At 33.6% G+C, this 17709-nt stretch overlaps 1 long non-coding RNA gene across 41 annotated transcripts; it reads left to right on the top strand.

The window, feature by feature from the left end:
- Positions 1 to 101: 101 nt before the first annotated feature.
- LOC122035789 lies at positions 102 to 17110 on the top strand. Of its 41 annotated transcripts, XR_006127229.1 has the most exons (12): positions 792 to 2083; positions 2416 to 2599; positions 2909 to 4230; positions 4326 to 4571; positions 4650 to 4792; positions 4884 to 5009; positions 5250 to 5307; positions 6564 to 7695; positions 11199 to 11258; positions 14536 to 14616; positions 14700 to 14756; positions 16800 to 17099. It is a non-coding gene; the product is annotated as an uncharacterized LOC122035789 (long non-coding RNA). The 41 variants fall into 41 exon arrangements; XR_006127215.1 differs by having other exon boundaries at positions 11199 to 14616; positions 16800 to 17110; XR_006127223.1 differs by lacking the exon at positions 11199 to 11258 and having other exon boundaries at positions 4884 to 4989; positions 7658 to 7695; positions 16800 to 17093.
- The last annotated feature ends 599 nt before the right edge of the window (positions 17111 to 17709 follow it).

Below are 17709 nucleotides of genomic sequence, written 5' to 3'. Positions count from 1 at the left end.
ATAAATGAAGAGAAAAGAGGTTGTGTGCATAATGTGCCAAAAAACAATTATAAAGGTTTTTTTTTAAAAAAAAATCTATCTTCAATACAACTTCTTTATTATTCATTTGACACTAATTTATTATTTCAATTATAGTCATAAAGCTATGCTTTTGCACCTTAAGGAAAGCAAAGCAATTAGGAGGCACTATATCACTAATTAATTGTTGAAGTCTAAGTGCCAACACTTTAGAGATGACTTTAATAATACATTTTCTATTGCAATTGGGTATGATTTCACTCCACACTTTCTGTAAGTTTAGTAAGTCCATGAATAGTAGCTTCAGTCTCAGCATGAGTGAACGACTCAACCAATGAAAAAAAGAAACATTTTTATGATATTTCAATCTCCTGTATGTAAAACAACTAAGGGATTAAATTGTCTTTATATAATTCTTTTAAAATGATTTGTAGAACCATCAAGTATATACCTTTGATCAGTTTCCATTAGATCTTCAATTTGCAATTAGGTAATAGAGGGTTTAATATTATTACTATGAGCTATACAATGAAGATATGAAGCATTTTCACCAACTTCCCAAGTGCACATATCAAATCTCCATCTGATTGTAGTTGCCTAGTTTAGCCCATATGATCATTTTAAGTCAACATTGATTTGATAAGTGTTTCATTCAAAGAATTGACCATATCTGTTAGCTATTTTATCAGATTCCTTTGAGGGGTACCCCTCATCAAGTCACCTATTAAGCTGAGAGAAACCTATATCCACTGATATTATCTTTCCAAGTAAGCTATCCTTTGTATTGGATTTAAATTTCTAAAAATTTTAATTTTCGTTAAAGTATATCATAGTTCCTCGTATAGAAATATTCTAGTGTTTAGTTACTACATTTCTTTTTATTTCAATTTCCTTATTGATGCAACTATGCGAAGTATTTCACAACCTACTTGTCAAATGCCTTCTCTTCCAAGTATAATCAGACAGTTAGTTTAATGGTTCAGACTTTGGAATTTAGAAGAAATGTGTCATGAAATTTATAGTGAAAAAACCCCGTCATTTTCATGAAAGCTTGTATGCTCATTGCTTTAAATACTATGTTAGATTTAGATAACAAAAGATGCTAATCTGGAAAGTTTACAATAGTTTGAATATTTCTATTCTTTGTTCACAAGTTTTGTGCTTTGACACCATTATGTTGTTTATATCATCTTGCAATTCTCATATAATTTTGGTACTCTTTGGCAAGCATTTATTTTGGTTCACATAATTAGCTTTGATGGTTTTAGCATCAACTCTTGTTATGCAGGTTGTTTGACCTCTTAATCAAGTCCTTTGTTCTATTGCTGGTCGATATTGTTCACATGAATGACAATGATAATGTTAACTCCGACGATTTTAAAAACACTATACTATTGATGAGTTTGAGTTTTAGAACCTGGGAAATCTAGAGGACAATGGGAAACTAGGGCTACAATTCTGATGCAAACCTCTAAAAATGCTCTTACTGTTAGAGTGGTCACATTATTTGCAAGTTGAACAAGAAATCAGAGAATTTTTGGCAGTTTATTTAACTAGACATGTTCTAGAATAAGTTTTGTCCTAACATCATTCATCCTAAGATTTTTAGTCTGGTTTCTTTTTATTAAAGTAAATTTCTTGTTAACAATTTTGGTATTGTCTCTGCAGAACACAACGACAAAGGAAAATGAAACCCTTTTAGCCATCATAACAGCTTATGTACAGGGCGAGGATGTTTACTATACACTTTTGTTAACAATGTTGACAGTTTTCAGAATGTGGAATTATTAAGTAAAATAGAAAGTCAATTTTCATTAACAAAATAAAGCTTTACTTTCTGAACTTGGTGTAATTTTTTTTTTTAGTTTTACTGTTTTTTTGTCTGACAGATTTTCGAGGTTTACTTGAAAGAGTTAAAGGGTGTTGTGTCTGCCATAGCTTCTCTCCAAGGTCATTTGTTGGTTTCATCTGGCCCTAAGATCTCCTTGCACAAATGGACTGGTACTGAGTTGAATGTTATCGCTTTCTATGATGCTCCTCTTTATGTAATGGAATAGAAAACATTGTAAGTATGCTTTCTTTTAAGACTTGAACCTAACTATATCAGAAAACTCGTAGGCATTTGTTTCTGTTCCAAAATTTTGGTACAAAATTGCTTGAGTCATATAAATTTTATATTTAGTATTCTGTCTTCAGTTTTCTGTACCTCTATCATTTAAGTCGGGTTATTGTTATTTCTGATTATTACAATGTCTATCTGCTATCATTATTCCTCGAATTATGACCCATTTTTGAAGAACTGATTAAAACTCGCGGGATTCATCTCCCTTTTAATTTTTATTGCATGGGCTATAGAAATGTGATCATTGTGATTCATGAAAAATATGAATTTTTCAGGTCAAAAATTTTATCTAGTGGGAGATATTCACAAAAAGCATCTATTTTTAAATTGGAAAGAGCAGGGTGCTCAGTTGAGCTTATTAGCCAAGGATTTGCTTCTCTTGATTGTTATGCAACTGAGTTTCTGATAGATGGAAGTACATTGAGCCTTGTAGTTTCAGATGATAAAAAAAATATTCAGGTAAGGTGCTCGCTCAACTAGTGCTAGTAGTATGTTGGATATTTGATTAACATTGTTAACTAACTAGGTACTTCCCTTTTTCCATAGCTTTTTTGTTTGTAATGCAACATAAGTGCAATTTGAACATGTATATGATATTTTCCTAATTAAATTTTTTACTATTCTGCTAGTCAGACATACTTACGAGCGGGTTCACTGGTATATGACTCCTATCAAAGACATCTATGATGCATGTGTTTGTTGTATATTTTTCACAGAACTTGTAGTCAAGCACCTGAGCTTGTTCAATGCTTTAATATTCTGTTGCAGATATTCTATAATGCTCCAATAACATTAGGGTTGGAAAGGGCAAAAGCTTTTGTCTAGAGTTGAATTTCATGCTGGGGCCCATGTGACAAAATTCTTGAAGCTGTAGATGCTCTCCATCTCTTCTGATCAAACCAATATAACTCCTGGTTATGACAAGACCAACTGGTTCACCCTTCTATTCAGGACACTAGATGTGAGCATTGGTTGTATTGCACCATTGGATGAACCATTCCGCAGACTTCAAACCCTGCAAAAAAAAAACTAGTAGATGTTCCCCATACATGTGGCCTGAATCCAAAATCATTTCAGTAGTTCCATTCAAATGGAAAGGCACATCGTCCTATCCAGATAATATGGTTGATTGTGAGCTTCTTTCCTAGTAAGGATTCTTTTCTTCATGCTTATGATGAGAATAACTGGTAAATTAGTTTCAAAGATGTTAGGTAACTATGGCTACTTTTTATATCAAAATTAGTGCTGCTCAAAGTTCCTTTTTCCTGTGTTTTGATGATGGCTTGTTAATCTATAATTTTTCAGGTATAGATTTATTTGATTGATGTATAGATAATATTTTCTTTCAGATCAGATTTCTATTCAAGTAACGTACATGATTAGGGTTGACAAAAATCTCTTGAAACATGTAGGAAAGCAATTTTGTTACCCAATTATTCTTATCAAATTAAGTTTTAAGAGTAAATGCTATTTATTACCCATGAGAAAGCAATTGCAGTGTATAATATATACAAGGAAATAACATTTTGATGAGCCTTATTTAGCAACACAGCTTGGAGATTGGGAAATAGGATTAGGAAGGAGTTTGTGTTGTTTCTGATTGGGTAGTGTTGAGTGCCCGAGTTACATGCCATGTTCTATAGGCAGCAAACTGTTCCTTATAGAAATGAGTGGATAAAATTGTTGATTTGGAGCTGCAAATTAGCCATAGATTTGGTTTGGTGTGATTCTTACTTGCCATTCTAAATGTTGTACAATCTTTTCCCATTTCTAGGTACGAAATGTTGCCACTAGACAAATGGATTGTCACGACTCGTTCACAAATTCTTTTAAATTTAAGTGATCTTTCACTTGGCACAAGTTTCTTGTGATTGAATGTGCATTTTAAATTATTGAGAACTTCTCTTGCATCAATCTAATGTAATGAACTAACTTTTCCCATGGGATACTTTGCCCAGTGGCATGCTAAAAGGAGGACAACTTAGTATTCTAACTGATCAAGTGTAATTTGACAACGGGCCCCAGTGATCAAGAATGTTTTATTGTGGACCACTACTATCAGACCCGATACTTTTGAGTATACTGCCAGGGTAATATGCTAAAATGCTATTGCCATGTGTGTAAGTCTGAGTAAGGTGCATTTTCTTTGGATAGAAATACTAATCAAATACATTTATTTGTTTAGGATAAATCAGTTGATGTTCGCTAGGGTGTGGAGTCATGTATTGTTGAAGTTCTTAGAGTCTATGGACACAAGGCATTATGTGAACCTTTTTAAAAACATTTGTTCTAATTTTCTTGATGACAATGATGACATGGAATATCACCACATTTTTCCTTCTAATTTTGCATACTACCAAATGTATGAAGGATGTGAAGGGACCTTCTTTGACAATTGTACTTGAGTGTAAGCCATCTAGAGTGATTGAAGGTATTTTTCCAGACTTCATATCTCTTAAAAACCCAACCTCAACTCTATTTGATTTCTATCCTACTTTGTTGCCTTCAGAATTTTCAGATTCTACAAGAGTGATTGTGTTGGTGATTCGACTTCTAAGTCTACTAGAAGAATGGAAAGCTAGTATCAAATGTTGGCAATGAGTGTAGACATAGCTATAAGATGACTTCAATGGTGTGCTCTTCTCTCTAGTTGTAAGATAACTTTAAAGCAGACTATGCTTACTTTTGATATTATTTGAAATCTATCCTACTTTGTTGCCTTAAGAATTTTCAAATTCTACAGGAGTGATTGCTCTAGTGGTCTGACTTTCAAGTCTACCATGAAGAGTGGAAAGCTAGTATCAAATGTTGGCAATGAGTGTAGACCTGGTAGTAAGATGACATCAATGGTGTGATTTTCTCCCTAGTTGTAAGATAACTTTAAAGTAGACAATGCTTACTTTTGATATTATTGTTTTGCTAAGGAAATGTTCCGACAAGGACTTTCAAACCTGACCCCTTTTGTTCTATACAAGATGTTGTCCGGTCACAACCTTTATTTAACATTAGAGACTCCAATAAAGTTTAATAAGGGAAAACTATTTATATTTGTGCTAATAATTCTAACATGTATTCATTGCTTAAAATTTTCTTTCTAAATACTTTGTAGGAAGATAGGGAGAAACTTATTCCTCGAAGATTTAAATTTGAGGAGGTAGGAGCTGGAGGTTTGTTTCTCAAAAGATCTGAAGTTATTTTTATTTATTCTTTTGACATTGGAGCTTGCATAAGACCACCCTAGTGATGGAAGAAAATGTTTGATAAGAAATTCCTATTGACATTGGATATATTTATATTATAAGCTAAAAAACTTGAAGAAGTAATTAAAATTGTAATATGACATTGTGATCTACTTTAGTTCTTTGACCTCTTAAACAAGAGTAAATTCATCCATATCTTTGTAGCACTCTTGAAGAGGAGCCTTGGCGCAATGGTGAAGTTGCTATCGTGTGACCTAGAGGTCATGGGTTTGAGTCTCGTAAATAGCCTCTTGCAAAGCAAGGTAAGGCTACATACAATAGGCACTTCCTCGGGACCCCTTATTTGGAGGAGCTTTGTGCACTGGGTTGCCCTTACTATCTTTGCAATACTCTTCCTTTCCTTATTTCCTTCCTCACCACAAGTAGACATGTTCTTAGCAAAGAAGAGGAAAGGAATGATTTGTGGGTTTTATAAATGTTTGCGTAGAGAAAATGGCAAAAATGACTAGTAGCCAGTACCCAGTGGTGTCTAGCTATTGGGTCATAGTACTGTTATAACTAGGGGTGTAAACGAATCGAATCGAGCTGAATATGCAGAAAAATTTAAGGCTCGAATTCAGCTCAAAATAGGTATCAAGCTCGATTCGAAGCTCGAAAAATTCAAAATGTTTGGTTCGAGTTCGGTTCGAATTAGGGCTCGGGTTCGAGTTCAGCTCAAAATATTCAAGCATGTTTGCGAACTATTCGAATAATTGCTCGAAAATAGGTTCGAAAGGCTTGAAATTTATTTATTTAATATATATTCAACTTATATTAATAAATATTAAGGCTTGCGAGCGGCTTGAACAATATAATTTGGGCTTGTGTTCGGCTCGAAAAAAAGTTCAAACATGTTCAAGTTCGGCTCGAATTCAATAAATTCGAATACGAATTGAATATTTTTCGAGCCGGCTCGAAAAGCTCGTGAGCTGGCTTGATTCGTTTGCAGCCCTAGTTATAACCACAAAATTTCACCTATCTAACTCTGCATGTGCCATTATTCTGGATAAGTATATCTCACTACAAGTACAATGTCCTATTTTTCTTCTCATCCATCTATAATTTACTTATTTTCATTTTCATTTTTTATTGTTTGATATTGTTCTTACAACGTTTATCTATCAATTGATTCGTCATTTAATTCAATACTTCATTGTTCATAAGATGGAAAATTTGTTGAGCAGAAAATAGATGAAACTACTGTAAACAATGTCTTGGAGAAGTCTCTTTAGAACTTATACCAAGTGGTACAAGTATTTGCCCTTCAACCAGTATGGAAGGAGTATGCACTTTTTTGTGTGACTATCTTCTTGCTATTATGTTATATATTTTCCTTTATTAAGTTTTTTTTACTAATTTTTTGTTGAATTTTCTATGGCATGGATAACCTTAGCAAGGAAAAGAAGTTGTACGTTAGTTTATTTCTTTATATGGGGAAAAGCTGCCAACATTAGGTTCCTTCTAGAGTGTGTTACATATTTCATTGTGTAGGTTGATTCAATCAATTACAAGTTATTCTTGTAAGAAATACAACTTCACTAGAAACAAAATCATTGTGTTGTCATGCTCAACTGGTCTCTACCAACTTAGTTTTAAGTATGTCTATAATTCTTCTATGTTCATGTTGGATGCATTAGGTTTTCATATTCATTGTGTTGATTGCATGGATCTTTTCACTATTAAGCAAACTAAGGGTCCTATATTCCTTTTGTGAAAGTTGTCTCTTTATTTATTCTAGACTAAAATAAGTGAATAATCACTTATTTAAATTAATTGACACTTCTCGAATGTTCACATATCTTTGTCAAATTGGATATGCCCCCATTCATTAAGGCTACTTATGCATGACGGGTGTTGCACTAGTAATTTCATAGCTGACTCACCAAACAATAAGCATTCATAATATCATGATATATTCTGATTAGTGTAACCATCATGTTGTGCTTGTGTTCTTTTTTGAGAGAGTATTTCTTATGTTGTTAAGGTGGAAGTGTGGCCTTTTCTAGCAAAGTATTTTTTTTATAATGAATATGTGTCTTCTGTAAGTTATTTTGTTATCTTTGGCCAATCTTTAAATGCAACTTTTTCTTATGCAAAGAACATATGCCCTATTAGATTTGTAATGTTTTTTAATTGAAGTACTTACATTAGAGTTTCTGGAAACTGTGTTCATGATCTTGGTTTAGGTTAACAATGAATATTTTGTTTCAGTATCATTATGCTTTTGTTGCCTTTTCTTGTTGCTAATCTGACATTACAATTCTTTCCCCATATGCAGGCTCACAAGGAAAATGTTATTTGTCCTAACAAACACCGGTTAGATTTTGAAAAATTTTATAAGAATCGTCTTCTATATATTGGTGGTCAAATGCCTTGAAAATGGTGTCTTTAGATAAGATATTCATGTCCTAGCATATTTTATTTCTTTCCTTTTGTTGCAAGTTTCAAATTCTTCACTATAGGGATCATCTTTGGTAGTTAAGTATTATTGATGAGACTCCGTTTATATATGAGAATGCATTAACTTTCTTATTTTTTATGAATTTTGATATCCAGTAGATCAGTGCTCCTTTTTGTAAAGTATGCTTTGAGTAGCATTTATTATTCTCATTATGATGATATGTTAGTTTATGTAGTTTGATTGCTCTTTATGTGGGCGTGATATAAACTTTTGGATCTCAATCTCCACTTGTTATAAACTTTCTTTCTCATCTATAGCTAGTATGTTTCAATTGTTTATCATTTAAATTATATTCAGTGTGCCAGATTTATTAAACCTAGATTTATGCTTAAATGACCTAAGTGGTCTCCAGGTATCCTTCATTGTTTATCTCAAATCTGTTTTTGTCTTCTCGATTTGACTCCTTATGTCGATGGTTGTCAATCTAAACCCTAGGATTAGGATCTGGTTACGGGCCTTATGATTGATTGGTATTTGAAATGAAATCATCTTAGGCACTGGTTTAGGGTTTCGATCTTTTGTGGAATTTAGTGGATATAAGTACTGTTGGGTCGTAGAAGTCGCTAGAGGAGGGATAGAGATCGAAAATTCGAAGCGAGCATGCAGCGGAAAAATAAAAATCACAATGCTAACACGAACCAGTTTTACTTGGTTTGGAGCCTTCGTCGACTCCTACTGCAAGGTCCGCACTCGTCGAGTGCTTTCGTTGGGCAATTCACTAGCAGCTCGAAAATTGATTACAAAGTTAAGTACAAGAATAAAGATGAAATACCGACAACAGAAAAACAATAAGCTCGAATCGTAGGTTGTCGGAGCAACCTCGCAGCGTCGCAGGAGCAGTGCGCAATGGAGCAGTCGTAGGAAGTTGTTATTCTCAACTCTGGTGGAGGCCTTCTTTTATAGAGGTGCTCCGAGCGCCCGGATCCCTTCCGAGCAGTCAGACCGTGAAGTAGGCCCGGCCAATCAACGCACTCCATATTTGCAACGAGATAAGTTTTGCCTTCCAGGCGTCCGGACCAGTTCCGAGCGCCCAGACCAACTCCGGGCGTCCAGACCAGTTCCGGGCGCCTGGACCACCATTTTCCAGAAATTCCTTTTCCTGAAAGAAAATGTTAGTCCGAGGCAAAATAAAGATTAAACTACCCTACAAAACAAAAGTTAGCACAAATATAGTAAAACAAAGTAATAATTAGATTTCGTCTCACCGAGACCGGAATCTAGTCACGATCTTAACTTAGATTCCCGAAATGATTCTAAGTTGGATCGACGCCTAAGTTCCTTAACTGGGAATGCATCCTCACCAAGTCACTCTCCTCCAGTGACTTACCTTAACTTACCTGCCAGACATCAGCTCAGCCCGTCGACCTTTCTGGACTTCGTATCAGCTATCAGGTCAGCCCGTCGACCTAGCTAGACTTCATGTCAGACATCCGGTCAGCCCGTCAACCTGTCTGGACTTCGTGCCAGCTATCCGGTCGGCCCGTCGACTTATTTGGACTTCGTGCCAACTATCCGGTCGGCCCGTCGACCTAGCTGGGCTTCTCCTGCACACTTCGTCAAGGTGTTAGATCACAACGAAACTAACTTAACCTACTTTATCATTTATCAAAACCTGAGTTAGACCGTCAGTGCTAACCGCACCAACAAATACTTCTTGGAGGAGGATATTGGCAATGGGTTTGATTAGGGAGTTCAGTTTTTTGTTGGTTGTATAGGTTATAAAGTTTGGACATCTTGTGTGATGGATGCATATGCTTATGATTCCCAACACTATTCCCCTACTATTTTATTGTTTTCCAATTCGAGGTCAACCTTTGCATTTACGTTAACATTGATCGAGATGGAGCTTTTGGTGTCACGTTCTTGACGTAAATCTGTGAGGTTGTTTGTATAATTGAGAATGCAATTTTAGTAGTAAGCTCAATCTTTAGCTCACTTTTCTACAAGGGAAGGAAACAACTAAGGAAAGAAAAATAAAATCTAGAACACATTAGTAAATTTTTTTTTTCTAGCTTTTGTTCCCTTCTTGTGAAGGAAAGAAATAGAGTGCCCCTTTGTTCCATTTCATGAAGGGAATCAATGAGGGAGAGCAACCAAAGTTTCAAAATTTATTTGTTAAAAAATATAAATCAAATATAGAATTGGGAGCGAAACAATCCTAATTCTTTTTTGGTTGGATTGTGTCCATTGCATGTGAATAGTTCATGTTTATCCAAATTAACTGGAAGAAAATTTGGGTTGAACTGGATAAAGAATTTCATATTCCTTACCTCCTGTCTTCTATTTCTGCCAAAGAAAACATTAGCAAAGGACTGACGGATAAATCCTTCTGCCAATTACTTATTTCCTTTGTGTTTCCTACACTCATGAGAGACACAACCTTGGGGCCTTAATTTTGCAAGGAAAACTGATTACTGAGATATTTTTGTCCATTCTATTCTTTTTTTTTTATTTCTAATAGATGGTAAAACACACACGATCTTCTTCACCAGTTGAGTATAAATTAGGCAATATATAAAACAACATAAATAATTATTGAGAAAGATTAACAGTGGAGGTTTCGAAATCATATACACAATATGTGGTAGAGCCACCACATAAAGCATATCCAGTATGGTTATAGCGCCTTCATTTACTGCCCATACCTTAACACCATTGTATAGATAATAATGCCAAATAGCATGTCAAAAAGTACGACTATATGAGTTTTTTTAATTACTATATAGTATATAAAATAAGTAAATCAAATCCATATATGCAAACAAATATAATGTCTAATCACTTAACAATTAAATTAATTATCCTAACCAATGTGGGCATAGATAATATATATAACACCAGATACATAATACATAACAATTAATGCTAATCAATTGTCAAATCCATAAAAGATATGTAGATGAATTCCTAAAAATACACATGCCATTAGATTTTATTTTGCAATTTTATTGAATCAATCTGCAGTAATTTGGATATGTTGAAATGGGAGAAAAATTATTGAGATAATATTAATATGCTCAGATATGGCATCCTAAATAAGTCAGCGTTGTAGCTAAACCATAATGGTTGGGTCTAACATAACATGATAATAATCAATCATTTGGACTTTGATAAGCTTTGTTGCATAATCCTTATGTCGCCATAAGTAGATACAATATAGGTCATCCCCTCACTAGATAAGATTATGACTCTATACATAGACTTTTATAATATTTGTAACAGTAAACGTATTGTTTAGGTGCATTCATGCCCAGATACATCTATAGAAGGGTGTTTCTGACAATTAACATTACTACTTCTGACATGATTATTGTATCCAAATCTCTGATGATTTTTCTTGTAATATTTTGTTGCCCAGGTTACACACAGTTTCCTCTTCCAACAGATATATTTGATACATGGCGCAAATGTGCTTTTGGTTAAGTTACTTTTAAATTCCAAGCCTTTTTTTTTTTATAAGTAAAAAAATATATATCAAAGCAAGATCAAGGTACAATACCCAAAAATTAGTAGCAGCTCATCTTTGACATAATGTTAGATAAAAAATACTCCCAAACTCCAACAATCATGAATTTGTGCATTTTTAAAAAATTTCTCACTCTTTGACTATCCCTTATCAAAGATGCAACTGTTCCTAGATCTCCATGCAAAGTGTATCACAGCCGACATCAAAGGTGTCTGGCTTTAGTCAAGAGACGACTTCCTTTGAAGACATGCCTAAAGACTTAGAGCATCCACAGACAACATTTGGGTTACACAAGATTATCGTAGCATCAAGGATGTCGGTGGGCTGCCATGGCAAAATTTGGGTTACGTGGCAAAATTTTGATGTTGCATTTAAATTTATCAATTTAATTTAATTTTGAGTAACAGAGTGTGATTGCATCAATTTGGTATTAATGCCAATCTTATTTGCCTAGTTTTGCTCAATAAAGTCAAATAGTCTAAACCGTTCAACATGTCGTTTGGATAAATTATTGAAACTTAATATAGGTAATCTATTCTATGTAATTGTATTAATAATGTCAATGAGTGTGTACATTATAGACCCCTTGACATGCCACAAAACTTATTAAGATAAATTGAAATAATATTTATTATTTTTTTTGTAGCTTTTAATATCAACATTGTAGTGTTGCAGGTAGAACATAAAATCCGAAATTTGGCATATAGTTGTGTTATATTCTTCTTTTTTTTTTTTATCTCCTTCATCGTACCCCTCCAATTCTCCATTAGTGTTGTAGGTTGAAACATCAACACAATACTGAAATATTATGGTTCTAGCGAAAGTATGAAACTCTCGACACAGCTATTGATTAGATTGACTTGAAGTAGTCCTTGGGCATCATATAGTATAGCCAAGATGGAGGATATATATGATTAAAAAATTTGTGTTTTGGCTGCCAAATATTGTCTAGATCTTCATTTACATAATTGTACTCTCTTAAATTGCAATTGCATAGTAATATGAGGTAAATGAATACTTCTATTTACTTCATCTGTTTAGCTTTGCTTGAAGTTTTTAGATTCATTAAAACTGACAAAAGTTTATTTTAATAAGCCAAAATTGAATTCTCGATTTGAATGAAACTATACCTTTTCTTCTTATATGCATTTGCATCATTATTCCTACCCAGTTTTGTTGCCTATTCTAAAATTTCTTTTTTAAAAAAATTTTATTTACTCACATTTTATTGGATTCTTTTTTTTTTTAAATCATTAGTTTCAATGATAAAATAAGTGATGCAGTTTTAGGTGGATCACCATTTGATCATCCACTTCAGCAAGGGTTTGTTATTGGTTTATCATTGGAAGTAACTCTTGCTTAACTTTGCATTTCCTTCTCAATTTATTATTTTTACATTGTTGTTTTATAGCTATAACTATAACTATGCCAATTCCAGTGCTAGTGTTGGTGGTCATGCTAGCCAAGTTAGTCCATTCAAATTGGTTAACTTATGCTACAACTGATGCTAGGTGCTTCAAAACTGATTTTGATACATGAACATTCCTTAGTAGGATTGTCCTCAATTTGAAATACTATTCCATTGGACATCAAGCTCACAAACTTGCTAACTTTGGTATCGTTAACAAAGGAAGTTTAACAAAGTAGCCACCTAATGAGGCTCTTGAATTTTCTTCTAGTCAACATGAAATGGGTTAATCCCCTCATTTGTCTTAGTTAGCATGAACTAACTAATTGAAATTTCACTTCATTAGGAAAGAAAAAGGGTAGCCTAATGCACGAAGCTCCCGCCAATGTGAGGTATTGGCGGTCTCAGGGAAGGATGTATTGTACGTAGTCTTATCTTACGTTGCAAGAGGCTGTTTTAGCGACTTGAACCCATGACCTCTTGGTCATATTGCAATAACTTCATTAGGAAATAGTTCAATAAAATAACATTTTAATCACCTATTCTCCTTGCATAGTATAATCCCTAAATCTGCAATGGTTTGTTTGAATTTATTGAGAAAAATAGTATTTCAATGAATTGGAACCTCAAAAACCCAATTAGCATTGACTACCATGACAGTATTGACTTTAATCAACTTGAAGAACCCATTTGGACTATTACCTATTCTTAGCTAGATATCAAAGATATGTTAGTTGTAGAAACAATATATTTTTGAGTTTTCACTTTACCTTAATTAGTAAATACTAAATACTACTATTGTTTTGTACCTTTGAACTTTGGTACAAAGTAACGAATGTATCAGTAGGTGTTGTTTGAGAAGTTCAATTGAAGAGTAATATCACAAGGTTAATCCATGAAAAAATGTTAATTATAAACTATATGGATAGTTTCTATCTTGAAACCTCCATTTATTTTTTGCCTTAAGCATATACATGTTGTACAAATATGATATTATTTTTTTCCCTTTTAAACCTAATGGATGTGACCATGGTGACAAATCTATCTCGGATGATATGCTGTCATCTTCTACAGATCACATAGTTTCCTTCTTTATTTATTGATATCGTATGTGTTTGAAATCTCACTTTTAGTAGGCTTCCTTGTTCCTTCCAACCTTTTATTGCTTGAGGTTGATACTTGGGTAGGACTAACTTGGGAACTATGCAATGCAATAAATAATAGGATGAGAAGGATAATGCCAAACTTGAAGGGTAGCCTAGATGCTGACATCCTTGTATTTCTATGTGAAGGGACTCCTTGTTTTCTTCTAAGGTTTTTTTATGGTTCATGTTTTGTTCCAAGGTTGCATCCTTTAAAGAGTTGTCACTGGTTCTGATATCCTGTTTCTTAAGAAATGACAAAGGTTTATCAAGGTACACAGTAGACCCACCATGGCCTATAACAACAAACTATTATTTATATAACAATTAACCTCATAGATCCTGTAACTTATACTATATCAACAACCTTTTCTCAATTAGGTTGTAAGTAATTCTAAAAAAAACTACTAGATTTTTGAAGTAGCCTAGTGCAGGACTTTGTTTTACCAAGTAACTACTGAAAATAATATTGCAAGGAGGTTTACCTTGACTTTAAATGCTAAGGATAGAAAACAAGTCTCAGATTTCAAGATAAATCTAAGGCTCTATAAATAATTTGATGAAATCAACTTTTGCTCTGACTATTATGTTTATAATACTCATGACTTGTAATTACTAAGTTACTTTTATATTTTTGTAAGTATTTGATCCAACTAATGATGTTGCTTTATTTTTGAAGGTTGGATTAGCTGCTATCCTAAAGGGCTTTGTCCTAACATGTCAAGATGGAACAACATAGCTCTCTATGTCCTTGCACTAAGTATAGTAACATGATATGTTAACTTTATGTTCTATAATGTGCTAAATTCCTGATTAAAAAGTTTTTTTTATAAATGTTTTCAGTTTCAAGCATAGTTTTAAGCATGGCCAGTATCAATGTTTGTACAGAGTAGTATGGCTGTAAGTATAATGCACTTGCTGAGCATTATGTCTTATGTCCAAGTCTGATTGATTCGGTACATGACTAGAGTATTCCAATTGAAGCAATTAATTAAATGTTGTTTGGGGTTTTATTTTTATTTTTGTCTTTTATGTTGTTTTGTTTTCTTAGGACATGCTTTCTTCTTTTTGTCTTGTGTCTTACTCTCTCTAATTTTTGTGTGTCTCCCTCCTCTTCCATCTTTTATTCCTTTGGTGTTGAATTGGCATAACTACCAATTTAGTGTCAGTACATACTGTATCAACCTAACACCAACCTTTATCTAGCATGAAATGATACTTTGAACATATGCTTTGATCTTGAAAATTTAAACTGCCTTCTTTGGTGCAACAGTGCTCCAGATTTACAATGACAACATGTACATTTCGCATGAACTAATATCATCTCATTATATGGTTGATACAAAAGGATACATGGTTCTATACAATGTACCATGGTCATATACATGGTTCCACATTACGTTTATAACATTTTCTTTCCTGATATTTCTGGTCTCACATTGATCATATATGTACTATCCATCTGCAAAGAATCTTGTAATGTGAAAATAGTTTCAATAATGTTTTTCTGCCCCAAGTGAAGATTGCCACAAAATTTTGACTAAATGCCCACCAACCTTTATTGCAACACTCCAGTTTGCATCTAATACCGCTTAAATATTGTAGTTTTATGATGCTTGAGGATAATGGATTCATCGTGGTCTAAGGTAGAAACTACTCGGGTTCTTTAGGAAGGGGAAAGAAAAGCTATTTTTGTGAGAAGGAAGTGTTGATCGAATGATACTTTGAGAGGGGAGGGAGATGATTGTTGGAAGATGGTGGTAAAGGGCAGGGATGCGCCTTTCATAGAGAAGGGTAGTAATGCGCCTTTCATAGATAAGGGGCAGTGTTGGGTGGTGGTGGGTGGCAACTTGGTGATAGCCGTAATAGCCGTTGTGGGCAGCGCCCACATTGTGGCTCAAGGAAGGGAAGGCGGAGACAACCCTCCCATGCCTCCTTTTTATTTATATGTTATATGTATTATAATAGTCTGGATTATGGTTGATCACTGAAAATAACATAGTAATAAAGCAGCTGATACAGTAGATTTGCTCTAGGTTTAAAGTTCTGGTACTGAGATCCATTTCATTCTTAGCTCAAAATGGTTTGGTACTTGTGCCCATATGGTTAGCTGACAACATGGTCCCCTGATGCCATAATCAATTGAATTTTTTTTTATCATGCACCCAAATAGTCAATTTCCTTCTCCACATGAACATGAGAAAGATTTATTTCTAACCAAATGCAGTGTATTGGTTATTAGGAAATGTTACAGAATTATTCTAGGATCTTCATATGAACAACAAGAATAACAGCTGAGAATTGTATTTCTAATTTTCATTTATATTGTAGTTACAAATTTCTCTTAATGTTATTCTGAAAACCCATATGAAGAAAAGCAAGTTCACTTTAGGATGCTATCATGAGCATAATCCTGCTTTTTAAAACTTCTAGATCTAATACTCAAGCTGTATGGACAAGTATTCTTTAGCACTTACCATGAATTTTTGGAAAAAGTCATGTATGAAATTATCTTAGACTTTTCGTGGATAACTATGGTTGTCTTTTGATGAAGACTTTATTTAGTCATTAAAATTTTCTAGATATTCTTACTCTAACATAAGCGAGTCTATTAGTTTTTTATTTATTACTTCTGTAATGATGCTCTTCTTTGCCTATGATCTAATGGGGATGGAATTGTTTTTCTTCATTCTATACTAAATCCTTCAAAGTTTTGTATGTATGATGCTTACTGATTGTCTAAATTTAAATTTAACATTCAACATTTCAAATATAATCTAATAGTAAGTTTCTATAATAATCAAATATTAATATAAATATGTTTTAATTAATTCCTCAGTATAAGTTACCAGGACATTTCTCCTTCATTCTTTGAAGATGTAACTAAGACTACTTCCATCAAGAAAGCTCTTCTAGTTACACTAGCTTCTGTTCATTATGCAGGAGGAATACTAATGCTTCTGGGCTTTGGTGACATTGATCCCAGACAATTTTACTAGAATCGATCTCTCTGACATATACATTGCAATTTTTCATTCCTATGCTTCATATGCAAATCAAACAAGAAAGAGATAGACCAATGAAGACTTCATTAGCTACGATAAAATAAGATAAAATTTATTTAAATATACACGATAATATAGTAGGAGATAGATCCCCATGGTGTAAAAGCATTCATATAGCAGACCCACCTAGTGGGATAATACTTGGATGTTGTTGTATGCTTCATTTTGTTGATGTATAATTCTTCACATGTTTCATTCCCACTTGTTATTTGGCATTGGTTTACAATTTTTTTAATATGCCTTTGCTCAATTTTATTCAACAAACTAAGATACACGTATATCTTGGCACTTCATTGTTCTGACTCATTTTTTCTGAGCTTTTCATACGAATTAGCTATAATATGCCTATTCTCATTGATGCAGTGTTGATATGAATCACCTAGAAAGGAACCTAAAATTTCTTATGGAAATTTAATCTTTTCCTTTTGTATGATTTTATGCCTTGTAGATGCATTTATAACAAAATGCTTATGTTACTAGATGTAGAATTGTATGAAGAGAAAAATAAAATACATATATTCATCTCTACATAATTTACAAAGATTCCAACTAAAATAGGAGGATGCAGGAGACACTAGAAAAGGAGGATCACAAACAAAAGGAAAATAAAAATCTCTCTCAATCACAGATTGACCTCTCTTTTCCTTCTATGTTACTTCCCTTATCTATCAAATCAAATTAGAATATTCTTTAATACTGTCAACACTCCTCCTCAAGTTGGTGCAAAAGGTATCTATCGTGCCCAACTTGTTGACTTGAAATTCAAATGTCGATTTCAACAAGCCCTT

This window comes from Zingiber officinale, unplaced genomic scaffold (assembly GCF_018446385.1).
Source record: "Zingiber officinale cultivar Zhangliang unplaced genomic scaffold, Zo_v1.1 ctg109, whole genome shotgun sequence".
Lineage (NCBI taxonomy): Eukaryota > Viridiplantae > Streptophyta > Magnoliopsida > Zingiberales > Zingiberaceae > Zingiber > Zingiber officinale.
This window is presented reverse-complemented; position numbering and strand designations above follow the sequence as displayed.